A 13,743-nucleotide genomic window follows, 5' to 3' on the forward strand; every position below is an offset into this window, starting at 1 on the left:
CCAACGATGCCCGAAGGTCCTCCGCCGCGAGACCTCGTCGCCGGCGAACTAGGCCACCCCGGCGACCGCAACCACCTCCACCCGAACGGCGACTCGACGCTGAGTCCATCCGAACCCTCGCCCGACCTCGCCGTGCCCTACATCGACGCCGGTGAGCTTGCCGGCCCTCTGTCGCAGGGGTTAGGGATGACAGGCGGGCCCCGCCTGTCAGCCTCTCCTTTCCATCGCCCCTCTCTCTCTCGCTGACGCCTGGGCCCCGCCCGTCAGGTTTAAACCTGGCGCGCGTGCATGCACCAGTGCGATGGGCCGCCTCTCTGACTGGGCCTGCTGTGTTGCGGCTGTTCTGGCCTAGCAGGCACAGAGCCCTTTTTCCTTTTCTTTTTCTGTAACTTTTCCAAAAAATCCACAGGATTAAATAATAATCCAAATGCAATAATTCCAACTCCTAAGTTCTTGTAATAATCCCACCTATTTATTGGAGCAGTTTTTATTCATATCAAACCAACTTTTCTACACTGTTCAAATTTAAATTTGAATTTGAGCATTTATGCCTGTCATTTAAAATTCCTAGCACTGTTTCCATGACTCCAAATCCAAAACTAGGAATTTTCCCCTTCTAAGTTTTCACTCTAGTATTTAACAAAAATGAGTTGACATTTTTCTGAGCACTTTGGTTTTTCTGTTTTATTATTGCCTTATTTTTCTCGTTTTTTTTGCGATGATAGATTGCGTTGCTGACGAAGGAGTTGGACCAGAAGACTTTTAAAACCTAGAAGACTTTGTTGAGCCAGGCAAGCAGCCCTTTGACCATGTCTATGAAACCCTTTTTATGCATGTCATATAGCACTTTATTAGTGTTGCATCAGAATCATGATGAGATGGTAACCACTTTGATGGGTTGCCTCTATTACTTCCTCATTGATACTTGCATTGTGCATGACCCTACCTCCTTATGAGGGTTATGCCGATGGGAGTAGATAGGATGCTAAAGTAGTGCTACGCAAAAAGGGACGAGAATATGCATGGTGATGGAGACATATATTTTCAAAAGACTTTTCGAAAACCCCATCGGGTGACACTTATGCCCGGGGGAGATGATGAGTTGGGTAGCCACTTGATGACGAAGTGGTGTCCCGAGGCAAGTGTGTGTTGTTTTCAAAACGGATTGGTTTAAGTTGCGACCGTTATTCCAACCTTACATGCGCAACCACTCTACCCTTATATGGGAAAGGGCATTATTGATTACCTAGGCCGATACTAGCTTGGAGCCCGCATTACTAGTGACAGGGGGGGTTGGTGCTCTCTCTCGGGACGGGGTCGTGCCAGGTAGGGCGGCCAAGAACATTTTTATGGGGCACCGGACACACCATTGGTACCCCGTGCCCGTGGTATGTGATGAATATGGGAGCGAGGCTCCACAATTTTAAAGTTGTGAAATGTTGGGCACGGGGGTTACTACCAACCGAGTGGACTCCATGTTAGTGTCGTCTAGGGAAAGATAGTGATCGGGTGCTTACCCCGGGTACTTGAGGTACCGCGGGTCGTGGATGACACGAAAGTTCCCCGGATCTTGTGGGTAAAGTGTGCAACCTCTGCAGAGTGTAAAACTATTCGAATAGCCGTGTCCACGGTCAAGGATAGTTGGGTAACCGCTCTTCGGCTACGTCCACTTGTTTACAAACCAGTGTGTGTGGGAATAACTACTTGGGTCAAGTCAAAGGACTTGACATGGATGACTTGGGTTGGAGCCCACTCCCTTTATGTTGATATCTGTAACCAGCCCCTATGGTTACTTGAATCCATATGATGCATGGTTTACCAGTTATTGAACATGTCATAACACAATAAAATTAGCTTTCTGCAAAAATTTACCTATGTCATGCATTGTTGTATCTTGAGCCAAAATATGGGTTGCTTGCGAGTACATTCAAAGTACTCATTGGCTTGCCACTGGTTATTTTATTGGCCAGGCATGAAATATCATGATATGAGGAAGAATATTTCGGTGACGAACATGCGATCTAGGACGCTTCCCAGTCAGAATGCCTGTAGGGTTAAGGCAGATGGCATGGGTTCTATTTGTCGACGAAGATTTCCGCTGCTTAAGTTTATTTGATATTCAGCCCTTGTGGCTTTATCTATGTAAGACTTGACCATAATGGTCATAATTTGTGTAAGATGGTATGTATGGATGTAAGACTCTTGTTATTCAGCTTCTGTGTGTTAAGTGAGCATTGATCTCTGGGATCACTGTACACGTGCATTCGGTGATCACGACTTATGAGTCGGGGTCCCCACAACAGTGGCGCAGCTTGTGAGGGCTGGGGCGTCGCGAGGAGGAAGAAGACGAGAAGGAGAAGAGAGGAGAATGAGAAAGGGGTGGTCTAACCCTATTTATAAGGAAAAGAGTAACAGGCAGACGCGAAAAACGAGGAGGCCAAATGATGATTATCTAGCTAATTAAACGCCTCGAGTTTCGGAAGGTCATTAAGGATAAAAGATCTGTTAAAGATGACATCGTGGTGGGTTTCCGATATTTCCGGAGATGACGTCACGGCGGGTTACAATTTTTCACAAGTAGAGGAAGAAGGATTTTTTCTAAGTGTTGAAGATTGACCTGAACAAAGTTCAAATCAACCTGGGTCCTAATGTTGGGAATATGACTATCAGGTATGACCCGCCCAGGAGGGGCCGGGTCAACCACAATGACGGTTCATCCTAGAAGCCCAAGAGAGTATACCAGATGGCAGTTCATAGATAGGTCGGTAAGAGGCCCAAGCCTAGAGACGGCTTAAAGCCCGTAAGTGTAAACCGCCATGTATGAGTAGACTTGTAATGTAAGGCATGTAATATACGTCACCGAGATGGACAAGTTGTATGAGCCGACCGGGACTCTATAGGCCGCAGGGCATCAACCCATGCATATAAGGGCACGACCCGGCAGCGGCTTAGGGCAAGAAACATCAAATCGAGAGCCAGGCAAAGCGTGTTTGCTCCCTAGTAATCGAAACCCTAGCAATACCACCTCAACTGGAGTAGGCCTTTACCTTCACCGCAAGGGGCCGAACCATTATAAACTCTCCATGTCCCTTGTCCCGTTTAACCCCTTTAAGCTAACCCCGTCGCAATGGCTCCGCAACTAAGTCCTTCGATGAGGACATCTGCCGTGACACTTCCACGACAGCAACCCACCTCCGAAGCTTTTGAGAGAGAGAGAGATCCTTGCGAGGACAAAGCCCTATACACCCAGAGCCAAAGACTGTTAGGCATCAGTGAAGTCTTTCTATCCGCGTGATCTGAAGACTTGTTACACTTGAGAACTGTGAATCCTCCAGCCGGTTAGGCGTCGCGTTTTGAGCATCCAAGAGTCATTGTGGATCGCCGGTGAACGAAGTCTGTCACTACAAAAAAATACACTTCCGTTATGATACGTGTTTGTCACAGTAGGTCGCGTTTTTTGTCATGCATGTACATCCATGACGATTTTATGACACAATCAAGATAGTCATACATGTGTTGTCGTAGAAGTGTTCCATGACATTACCAAAATTATCATCATGGAAGTTTCCACTTCCATGACGATAAATCGTGCGTCATAGAAGTGCTTTCGTCAAGGGTGACTGACACGTGGCATCCACCATAACGGAACACCGTTAAGCTATCGGGTCTGGTTTTGTATCCGATAACCCGTTAACAGCCCCGACCAATGGGGATTTTCCACGTGTAAAATCATCATTGGCCGGAGGAAGCATGTGTTGCCTCACCGTTGGGACAGATGTCATCCACTCATTGGACAGGAGGGGCCTATGATAGGTCGACACGTGGCACGGCCCAACAGTTTCCCATTCTGGTGAAAAAGGCCGGCCGAGTAAAAATTAGTAGGTCAGCCCATATAAGGCCTACTTGTGTCAGGTCCATTTAAGCCCACGGCCCATACGAGATGTGCCAATTCGGCCCGTCAATGGCCCGTTAAAGATTTGAAACCATTGCAGCCCATCGTCAGTTCAAGCCCATTAACAGCCCGCAATATATTTGGGCTCAATATCGGCCCGATGAGATTTCGACATGTTAACGTCTCATTCAGTGGATGGGCCAATTTTCACGATGTACATCTTTCGGCCTTTTAGCGACCCATTTAAATGTTGGGCTAATTTCCGGCCCGGTGTGTCTTTCAGCCTGTTGACGGCCCATAAATGAGTTGGGCCATTTGAAGTCGGACCTGAGTTTTGGCCTTTTAGCGTCCCATTTAAGTGTTGGGCCAATTTCCGGCCCGGTGTGTCTTTCAGCTTATTGATGGCCCATATATCTGTTGGGCTATTTGTAGTCAGACCTGAGTTTTGGCCTTTTAACGGCCCAAGCCTTCATGGTCCAATACCAACCCGGTTTCTCTTTCGGCCTGCTAAAGGCCCACAATACAGTTGGGCCATTTACAATACGACCTGACTTTCGGCCTCTTAGCGGCCCATGCTCTTCATGGTCCAGTATAAGCCCGCTGTCTCTTTCGTCCTGCTAAACGCCCACAGTAGAGTTGGGCCATATGTAGCCCGAACTTAGTAACGGCCTATTAACGTCCCGTGAAATCAATTTGGCCCACCTGTTGCCTGTTTCGATGTTGGTCTATTAACGACCCAGGAGTTAAGAGGGCCGACCATTAACTTTTGGCCTGGTTACGAACCATTAACTTAATGGACTCACTAAAGTTCATACATGTCTTTAGGCCAAATTAGGTAATTTGAGCCCATTACGACGAGCAATTATGCACAGGACCAAAACCGATCAAGCAAAGGTACGACATACAGGGTAAAGTTGCACATCCAACATATATTACAGGAAATTACATCCACTAGGCAATCAAAGATTGATGCCAGTGCAAATAAATGAACAGAACCTAACGATCTACAACGTCACAATCTGCAACCTCAGCATGGATGACGCCCATAAGCATGTGGGCAAGTTCTTGCTGCTTTGCTACATCGTCTCTGAAAACTTTGATCAGTTATTGTGTCACACGACTCTGCACCTCTGATTCCTCCACCATTTCCATCATTCCTTCAGCCATTAATTGGTTCACAAACATACATTTTTTCCGTTGCATTCGAGACAGAGGATACTGAACAGATTCATATGGCGATTTTGGCAGGCTTGTATTATTGATAGTGGAGAGTGTCTCGACCACTACATGATAACATAAATTAGGAGGGGAACCAAACAGAATAATCATGAGTTATTGCCATATTACCTGGCCTAGATTTATTGGAAAGAAACAATAGGGTTGCCTTGCTGTTTTCAGAGTTTGTCTTCTTATCTTCAGCAGCCTGCACCAAATTAAGACACTAGCATTGCTATCATTGGCCAAGTCAGATAATAGGAATGCAACATCTATTATATATAAAGTGCTTTACGGATTTATGGACTAGCCAGATAAAAGATAAATAGGCTAGAAATTATCACAAAAAATAGAAACATCTGACCATTCAATCAAATAGACAATTTATTTAATAACTGTTAGATTAGATTTAACTTGAAAATTTTACCCACCATGGCCATTACAATGGAACAACACGTCGATCCCATGCCTCTTGCATTTTTTTCCTTTAAAAAAGGTAAAATATCCTACCGTCAAATCTGATAAACCATCCATTACTTCCCACGAACTCTCCTACCCCGTACTTACAACCACACCATCACCAAAAAACCTATCTAAACCCTAGATTGGCCGCACCATCATCTTCCGCGTTGCCTCAATATTCCAGCCCTACGTCCTTACTCCTCTCTGGTATGCAAAGAAAAGGAGGACAGACTGGCAGATATGGATGGAAGACATAGGCCGACCCCTCTGACTCCGAGGTGGCTCAGCATCAGCACAACGGCCAAAGACAATGGCAAGGTAGGTACTTGATCGATTCTACCAGACCATCCAAGCCTATCCCTGGTCATTGCATGCACAGCCTTTTGTTTTTGCTATTCAACTCTTTTTTTGTTACCATAATTGTTCTATTCATCAATTAACAACACACATAGAAGTTGATATTTGATGCCAAAATATACATAAGCATCATCAAGTTGATTCTTTTGTCACATGCAACGTACATGAAAGGAGAATAACCATCCGACAATAAAATATTGGTTCCTGGCCATTAGTGTCCATGGACATCTATAATTTTCCACCTAAGATTTTGATTACTGTGACTTTCTTAATCAAACTTTGAAATAGCTATTTCCCGTCAACATTCACAGTTGTCCCATAAGCATCTTCTAATCCCTTTGCACCTCCACAAACAAATCTTAGTGCTCAGATCAGGTAATTTTTATTATCTACATAGGAATAGTTATTTAGAGGTACCTAACAAATATCAAAATTATAATTGACCTCTTTGGCTCAAGGTATGCATGACAGACATGGAGAAAAAAAGCAATGTTCGCTTGTGACACAATAAGCACTGTTTTCTTGATCTTAAACATTGGTGGTTGTCACCTCCTTTTTATTATCTACGGCCTAATCCTTACCTTTGATTTCTTCCCAACTCTATTCATTTAGTAAATGGCTAATGCATTTCAAGTATCTTGATTGTCTGCTTATGAACTACATAATATAAGAAGATAAATTTTTATATAAAAACTGCATAATTAAAATGCATCTCACTTCGTGGTTACACCAGAACTGCTAGGAACTAACAACATTAAACCTTTTGGACTGTGGCTAAAGCATTCTGCATGCGATTCTGCCGATCTCACTGTCAAAGTTCACACCATGCACAAATACAATTAAAGGGAAGAATAAATTAGGTCCTCCAACTGATAAACCATAATCCACAGAACACCGTCAAGCAACCTTGGCTAAACTCTAAAACTCCTCTCCTACTAACGGCACCTCCTTGAAAGACTTGACGCAAGTCCTTTAGAGAATTTCACTATAACTGAAGTTTTCGACTAGGCCGGTTCTGAAAGTTTGAAGGATCGAACCATTACCCTCTGTTATTCCAAGACCTGTGTCCACTCAGCCGACCACCAGCCCGGCTTAATTGTCTTCACAATGACAGCAAATTTCAAATATAAGCGAGATTTATGTTCTTTTGCTAGAGTAAGTTATTTAAATTATGTAAGCAATTTTAAAGTTATGTATATAACTCTTTACATTACCTTTACATGATGAAATTATTTCAGTGGTGAGAAGATAGGGACCACTCTATGGGCAAACCTTTTTGCAAGTATGGTTACTGGAGGTTTTGCACAAACAAACAATCATCACTGTCACTACAAAATTTATCAGATAAATTTTTTGAAGTTCAGAGTTCTCATCTTTGATTTTTTTGCATATGCTGCTCATCCTAATATTTAATTATGTAAATTTTATTGATATTACTTCTTCATTTCTCACATATACTTAAATTTATTTTAGTCTCAAAGAATTAAAGAAAGAGGCTTTTGTTTATAACAGCAATAGATGTGAAAAGGAGGCGTACTCAATTGAAGATGTAGATCAGTAACATGTCTGATCCACATAATCATTCCAGAAAATGAACACATACTTATGATAGACCTGCACCTCTACTACTCGGATTTTCACTTTTTTGCTCCTAATATTCAATGAATGATTACAAACATTAGGACAAACACTTGGTAGAAACAACAAATAAATGAGATCAAAGAATCTGCTATCTAAAGAAGTGCTCAAACTATAAAAAAGAAAGGAAAGAAGTTGCTAATAAACAAATAAAACTATTTTTAAAGGGGTTTACGCTATTAACCTACTGACTAGCAGCATCCATGGACTATGATCGTTGGAATCTCCATTGTACAGGAGGACTAAATTGCCAGGCCAGGATAGCAAAACTCGGTAGTGTTTACATATATTCTGCTTCACCGCATCAAACATGGAGAGCCAGAACCGATTTCACTCAACTAATTATACACTATCGATTATGTACTTTAATGTACCATTATCCATTGTCTATTTGGGAATTTCTTACATAAGAGTGGTTCATGCAGTACAAACCAAAGGAATTGGTCAGACAGAAACAAAGATTTATTAAAAAGAGCATGCGCCGCTACTTGCATACATATGAAGTAGATGGGTGTTGGCTTTAACATTCGCTGGGGTAGAGGACATGTCAATCCTAGTGAACTAGATGGATGATACTGCCTTTTATGCATTACATATAATCATAAGTACATGAAAAAATAGTACACTATAGACTACCATCAAAATAATAACTGACTTACCTAGGCTAACAAGATATGATAGGACGGATATGGTCAAGTACTCCGCATAAGTATGGGAAAAATGCATCAACATTTGATTTAAATAGTTCAGTAATACCAAACACCGGAGATGGTCAACTACTCCACATAAGTACCGGAAAAATGCATCAACATTTGATGGAAATAGTTTAGAAATACCAAACATTGACACTCTAACATATGATATTTGAAGCTTATTATATAGTACAACAATGTTGAGAGCATCAGATCATCGTTATATGTCACGTGTAGAATGCAATCAGACCTAATTTTACTACCCAGTTACTAAATTTAATTTGGCTTAAGCTGCGTTGGCGTCCAGACTTACTACTATCTCATTTCAATAGCAGCCTGTATACCATTTGTCACTATTAAGAAGTATCTTAAAGTATGGTTCAGTCGTACAAAGACAGAAAAAACAAAAATGAAGAGGGGGAACCTGCAGGTGAAAGAATGCGACACTGAAGTCGGGTTGCGACTATCAAAAATGAAGACGATGCGTCGGCGTGCCCGCTTGGGGACAACTACGATGCCTCCGGCCCGGCACTCGGGGACGGATAACAACCCCAGGATCCCGACAACCACAACCTACAGGAGCTAAGGGGAACGAGATCCACTCCTTCAATGCCTCAATTGAAGCCGGCGGCAACTGCGCCGTCGAGTACGACGAGCTCGCATCCTCCCTCGCGTAGCTGATATCAGGGCCCTGATACCCGTTGACGGCCCTGGAGATCGACGCGGCATGCGCGCAAGCAAACTATGCGCAGTCCCAACCACGAGGTGTGTGAGTGAGGACCACGAAGTAGGAGAGGAGACTGAGGGGAGCTTCGAGGTGATCCTCACATATGCGGTAGATCCAGGCTGGCTCATCCTTTTCCATGGCTGGGAGTGGGAGCTTTGGAGAAGACAAGACTTTCTTTTTTGGGATAGGGAGAAGACAAGAAGACTTGAGATAGGAGAAAATGAAGGTTCATGTTGGTGCTACTTGTAGCCACACTACGTTTTTTTGGATGTGTACACATTGTACGTGTTGATAGTCTGGATAGTTACATGGAACTTTGCTTAGGTGAAAAGATGAGCCAATGCTGGTACTACTTCCGGTGTAGTACATGTTTAAGTTAACTCAGTCAAATGTCTATCAAATAAAGAGTCACCATGAACGGAAATCCCTTTTGGAGCTCGGCCTCCAGTGAGGCCTCCAAATTCAAATTTGAAATTTCATCGAAATTCATATTTTTACATTTCAAAAAATTCTAAAAAATATAGATATACAAGGAGGCATAACACACATGTGTGTAAATTTTCAGTTCAAAATACATTGAAATGAGGGTTGTGAAAAAAAGACAAATCTGGGGCTATTTAACACATGATACTATTCATTCTCCCAAGGTATTTCATCATGAATATTTACACACATGTGTGTTACATCCTTACATGCACGCATATTTTTTCAGAATTTTTTGAACAACAACATTTTGAATTTGAATTTTTCAAAAATAAAGGCCTCCACGGAGCTCGGCCTCCAAAACGCCTCTCTCCACCATGAACCATTTTACTATATAAATGTTGTTACAATTGAGACACTTATTTTGAAGCAGAGGGAGTATATCAAATTCAAAAAAATGAAAATATGTTCACTATAAATTAAAAAGAGAAGGTGAGACATAATTAATGAATATCACAAGTACACACTTCTACACTAATAGGTTCATATGTCAGTATATACATTTGAAAAAAGATACATATATAAATTGCGCCCTAAGATTGTGATAATTTAGAATGTCCTTTTTTGACAATGTTCTCCCTGAAAATAAAAATTTAGCATGTCCATAGCAAGCAAGTACATGATTATATATATTTATATATCAATGAGAAAACAAATATATACCTAATACAGAACTACAAAACTATGTTTACAGAATGCTCATAGTTGTGAACGTTCTCACATTTGATTCCATTTTCCTTTAGATCAATCAAATAATGTGTTCTCCTGATATAACTTTATAAATTCCTAGCCCGCACATCGGGCGGGCCACTTTACTAGTTGGCACAACGAACGTTTGGGCAACTAGCCAACACCAAATTAACATAGTATGGCACAGCTATCATCAGCCAGGTAAGGTAATACGAAAGCAACATCGACACAATGAATGAATGGGCAACCAGAGCAGCACTACAATTCAGTAATGTGCATGATATGACATAGTACACTCATGCAGCTCAGTATGCAAAACTACTAGTCAGTTTTCTTTACAAAAATCAACATTAGCGCCTTTAACATTTTTCTACAACTAATTTTAGATCAGATAAATGTTGGATTCACGCCGGTTAACAAAATACATGCTGATGTTAAAATACAGTGATATACAACAGGTACTTACATCAGCATTGGAGCATATAGAATTCCCGCAAGATATTTCCCTCGAATACAATCCCAATGAAGGAAGTCTTCTATCATTTAACCTTATTTAAAACAAAATAGAAGCTAGCCAACTCTGCCTCACAGAGCTCCCCTAATTTGGTGCTTTAGCTATCGTTGGATCGCGGTAAAATTCCCACCTGGCTTTTCTCGGCCGTTAGATATTCACCACATGTTTCACCTTATTATTTCTTTCACGTGAGTATGACCGGTGGGCCAATTTGTTGGTGGGGTCATATTGTGTTGGCTGGGTGTGGAGTGGACGGGTGTGATTGGTTTTCCTCGCGCAGAGCCCATTGGGCAACCGTGTGAACCCTAGCCCCAATCCACAGCCCCCACACCCTTCACTCCTCTCTCCCTCGTCCGCCACCATGCTCCCTCCCTCCTCCCTCCTCTTCCTCCTCCTCCCTCGCCTCCACAGCCTCTGCCTTACAAGCCCCACCGCCGACTGCTACTCCACCACCACGCCCCTTCCTCCTCCTCGCCTTCCCATCGCTCGTGCACAGGTCGCCGCCATGGCAGAGCAGGGACAGTGCTGGGTCGTCAAGATGGGGTGGTTACGAAGGCTTCCCAGCCCGATGGCGCCGTCATGGGAGGAGGCTCACCATCGAAGAGTAGCTGCAGGTGCACAACATCCAAAGAGGTGCAGCCGGGAGGAGGTGAGGATAAGTCGCTCGATTGACAAGAGCAGAGCAGCGGATTGGATCGAGGGCGCCTGCATGTCCACGCCGCCGCCTAGAGTCACCCTGACTGCCATCTCAAGCCGCAACCGCGAGTCAACTACACCACTGCCGCCAGGAATCCCGTCCCCAGCAAGGTTACTTCCTCTGAATCCCTTCTCTACCTGTTCCTCATGCCCTGCTTATTACATGTCTGATGTGTGCGTGCTTGCTGCTAACGTGCTGCGTTCGTACGTTCTTGCTCGCTGTGTGCGTGCGTTCTTGCTTGCTGTGTGCGTGCTTGCTGGCTTGCTGTTGGGTGCTTTGTCGCTGGGTGTTGATCCGCTGATGGCCTGATGCCGGTGTTTTGCTGTATATATATTTGTATAATTCTTGTATCATGCTTGATAGAGACGAGGGTGTCCCGATCTTTCAATGAGGTGATAACTATCGATTTGGTGGAGACGACTTTGACGATCCGACTACAAACGTGCACGACGTTGTGCCTTAGCAATCACTAAACCAATCTCCCGAGGTTACTGACGGTGCTGGAAACACGATCAGCCTGACCATGAAGGTCTATTCCTGCACGCAATCGAAGAACGAGCAAGAATATGATAATGCAATCTGAATATTGCGAATATAGATGAAGTATTGATAAAGGTGGAGATCCGTAAGCGGTCTTGGTCTGGTCGTTGGGCACAAACGAAATACACGAAGTTGCAATGGCTAACTTTTAACTAAACAAATCCCAAAGTCTAAATGATGCCCTAAGGGCTGTATATATGGAGGAGAGAGGGGGAATTTCATGGTCCTTGATGGAGGGGTCCGAAACCAACCCTAACTCTTGTTTCCCCACACATATGGACTCTAAAAACAGCCTATACTTAAGTACTTCGAAAATACATGGGCCTGGCCCAATAATAAGGTGACGCAACACCTAGAATAGCCTCTGGACGAAATTTATGAATTGGCATCTTGTATATTTCGTCCCATGCTTCATGCACTCATTATGGTGGCTTTAGAGTCCTGGAATCATCACTTGTAACTCCGTTCTTGTTCCCCTTGCGCATGCCATCATCTCCATGCTTGAACTTGCTCCAAGGTTCATCTTTCTTGTCCAAGCTAGGCCCTTCATTTGTAAGCAAAACAAATGTATCCAATTTAGGCAGCATCATATTCTCATGAACATTAGAATCGTTACCAAGAAACGAAAGTACCTGATAATTCAATTGGCGTGAGCGAGCTCTAGTAATTGGTCCAGTATGTATAGCAACAGGGGCTGTGGGTGTAACAATGGTATTGATGTCCTCATCATCCTCCCCTTCTTGAAATGAAGTCGTCCTCGACGAAATTTCATCATCCTCACCCAAATAAGGCTTCAAATCTGCAATCTTAAAAGTGGGACTAACCCCAAAATCTGCAGGCAGCTCAAGTTTATATGCATTATCATTTATTTTCTCTAACACCTTAAAAGGACCATCAGCACGTGGCATTAGCTTTGATTTGTGCAAATTAGGAAATCTATCCTTACGCAAATGTAACTGTGGGAGTCCTGGATTAGGGGGTCTCTGGACAGCCGGACTATCTCCATTGGCCGGACTGTTAGACTATGAAGATACAAGATTGAAGACTTCGTCTCGTGTATGGATGGGACTCTACTTGGCGTGGAAGGCAAGCCAGGCAATACGTATATGGATATCTCCTCCTTTGTAACCGACCTTGTGTAACCCTAACCCTCTTCGGTGTCTATATAAACCGAAGGGTTTTAGTCCGTAGCACAACAATCACAACATACAATCATACCATAGGCTAGCTTCTAGGGTTTAGCCTCTCTGATCTCGTGGTAGATCTACTCTTGTAACACTCATATCTTCAATATTAATCAAGCAGGACGTAGGGTTTTACCTCCATCAAGAGGGCCCGAACCTGGGTAAAACTTCGTGTTCCTTGCCTCCTGTTACCATCCGGCCTAGATGCACAGTTCGGGACCCCCTACCCGAGATCCGCCGGTTTTGACACCGACATTGGTGCTTTTATTGAGAGTTCCTCTGTGTCGTCGCTGTTAGGCTTGATGGCTCCTACTATCATCGATAGCAATGCGGTCCAGGGTGAGACTTTTCTCCCCAGACAGATCTTCGTATTCGGCGGCTTTGCACCGTGGGCTAATTCGCTTGGCCATCTGGAGCAGATTGAAAGCTACGCCCCTGGCCATCAGGTCAGATTTGGTAGTTTGAATTACACGGCCAACATCTGTGGGGACTTGATCTTCAACGGATTCGAGCCACAGCCGGGCACGATGCACTGTCGCGGTGGGTATGACCTAGCTCTACCGCCGAACAGTAACCCAGAAGCTGCGCCCGCATTAGCTCCGACCCTTAGTTCGGAGCCAACTGCGCCAATCGAGGACGGGTGGTTAGACAC

At 43.7% G+C, this 13,743-nt stretch overlaps 1 long non-coding RNA gene across 1 annotated transcript; it reads right to left on the reverse strand.

Moving 5' to 3' along the window:
- Positions 1 to 5,943: 5,943 nt before the first annotated feature.
- LOC119300736 lies at positions 5,944 to 9,194 on the reverse strand. Its single transcript, XR_005146681.1, has 2 exons — positions 8,681 to 9,194; positions 5,944 to 6,270 (listed from the first exon to the last, which is right to left on the reverse strand). It is a non-coding gene; the product is annotated as an uncharacterized LOC119300736 (long non-coding RNA).
- Positions 9,195 to 13,743: the final 4,549 nt, after the last annotated feature.

This window comes from Triticum dicoccoides, chromosome 5A (genome assembly GCF_002162155.2).
Source record: "Triticum dicoccoides isolate Atlit2015 ecotype Zavitan chromosome 5A, WEW_v2.0, whole genome shotgun sequence".
NCBI lineage: Eukaryota > Viridiplantae > Streptophyta > Magnoliopsida > Poales > Poaceae > Triticum > Triticum dicoccoides.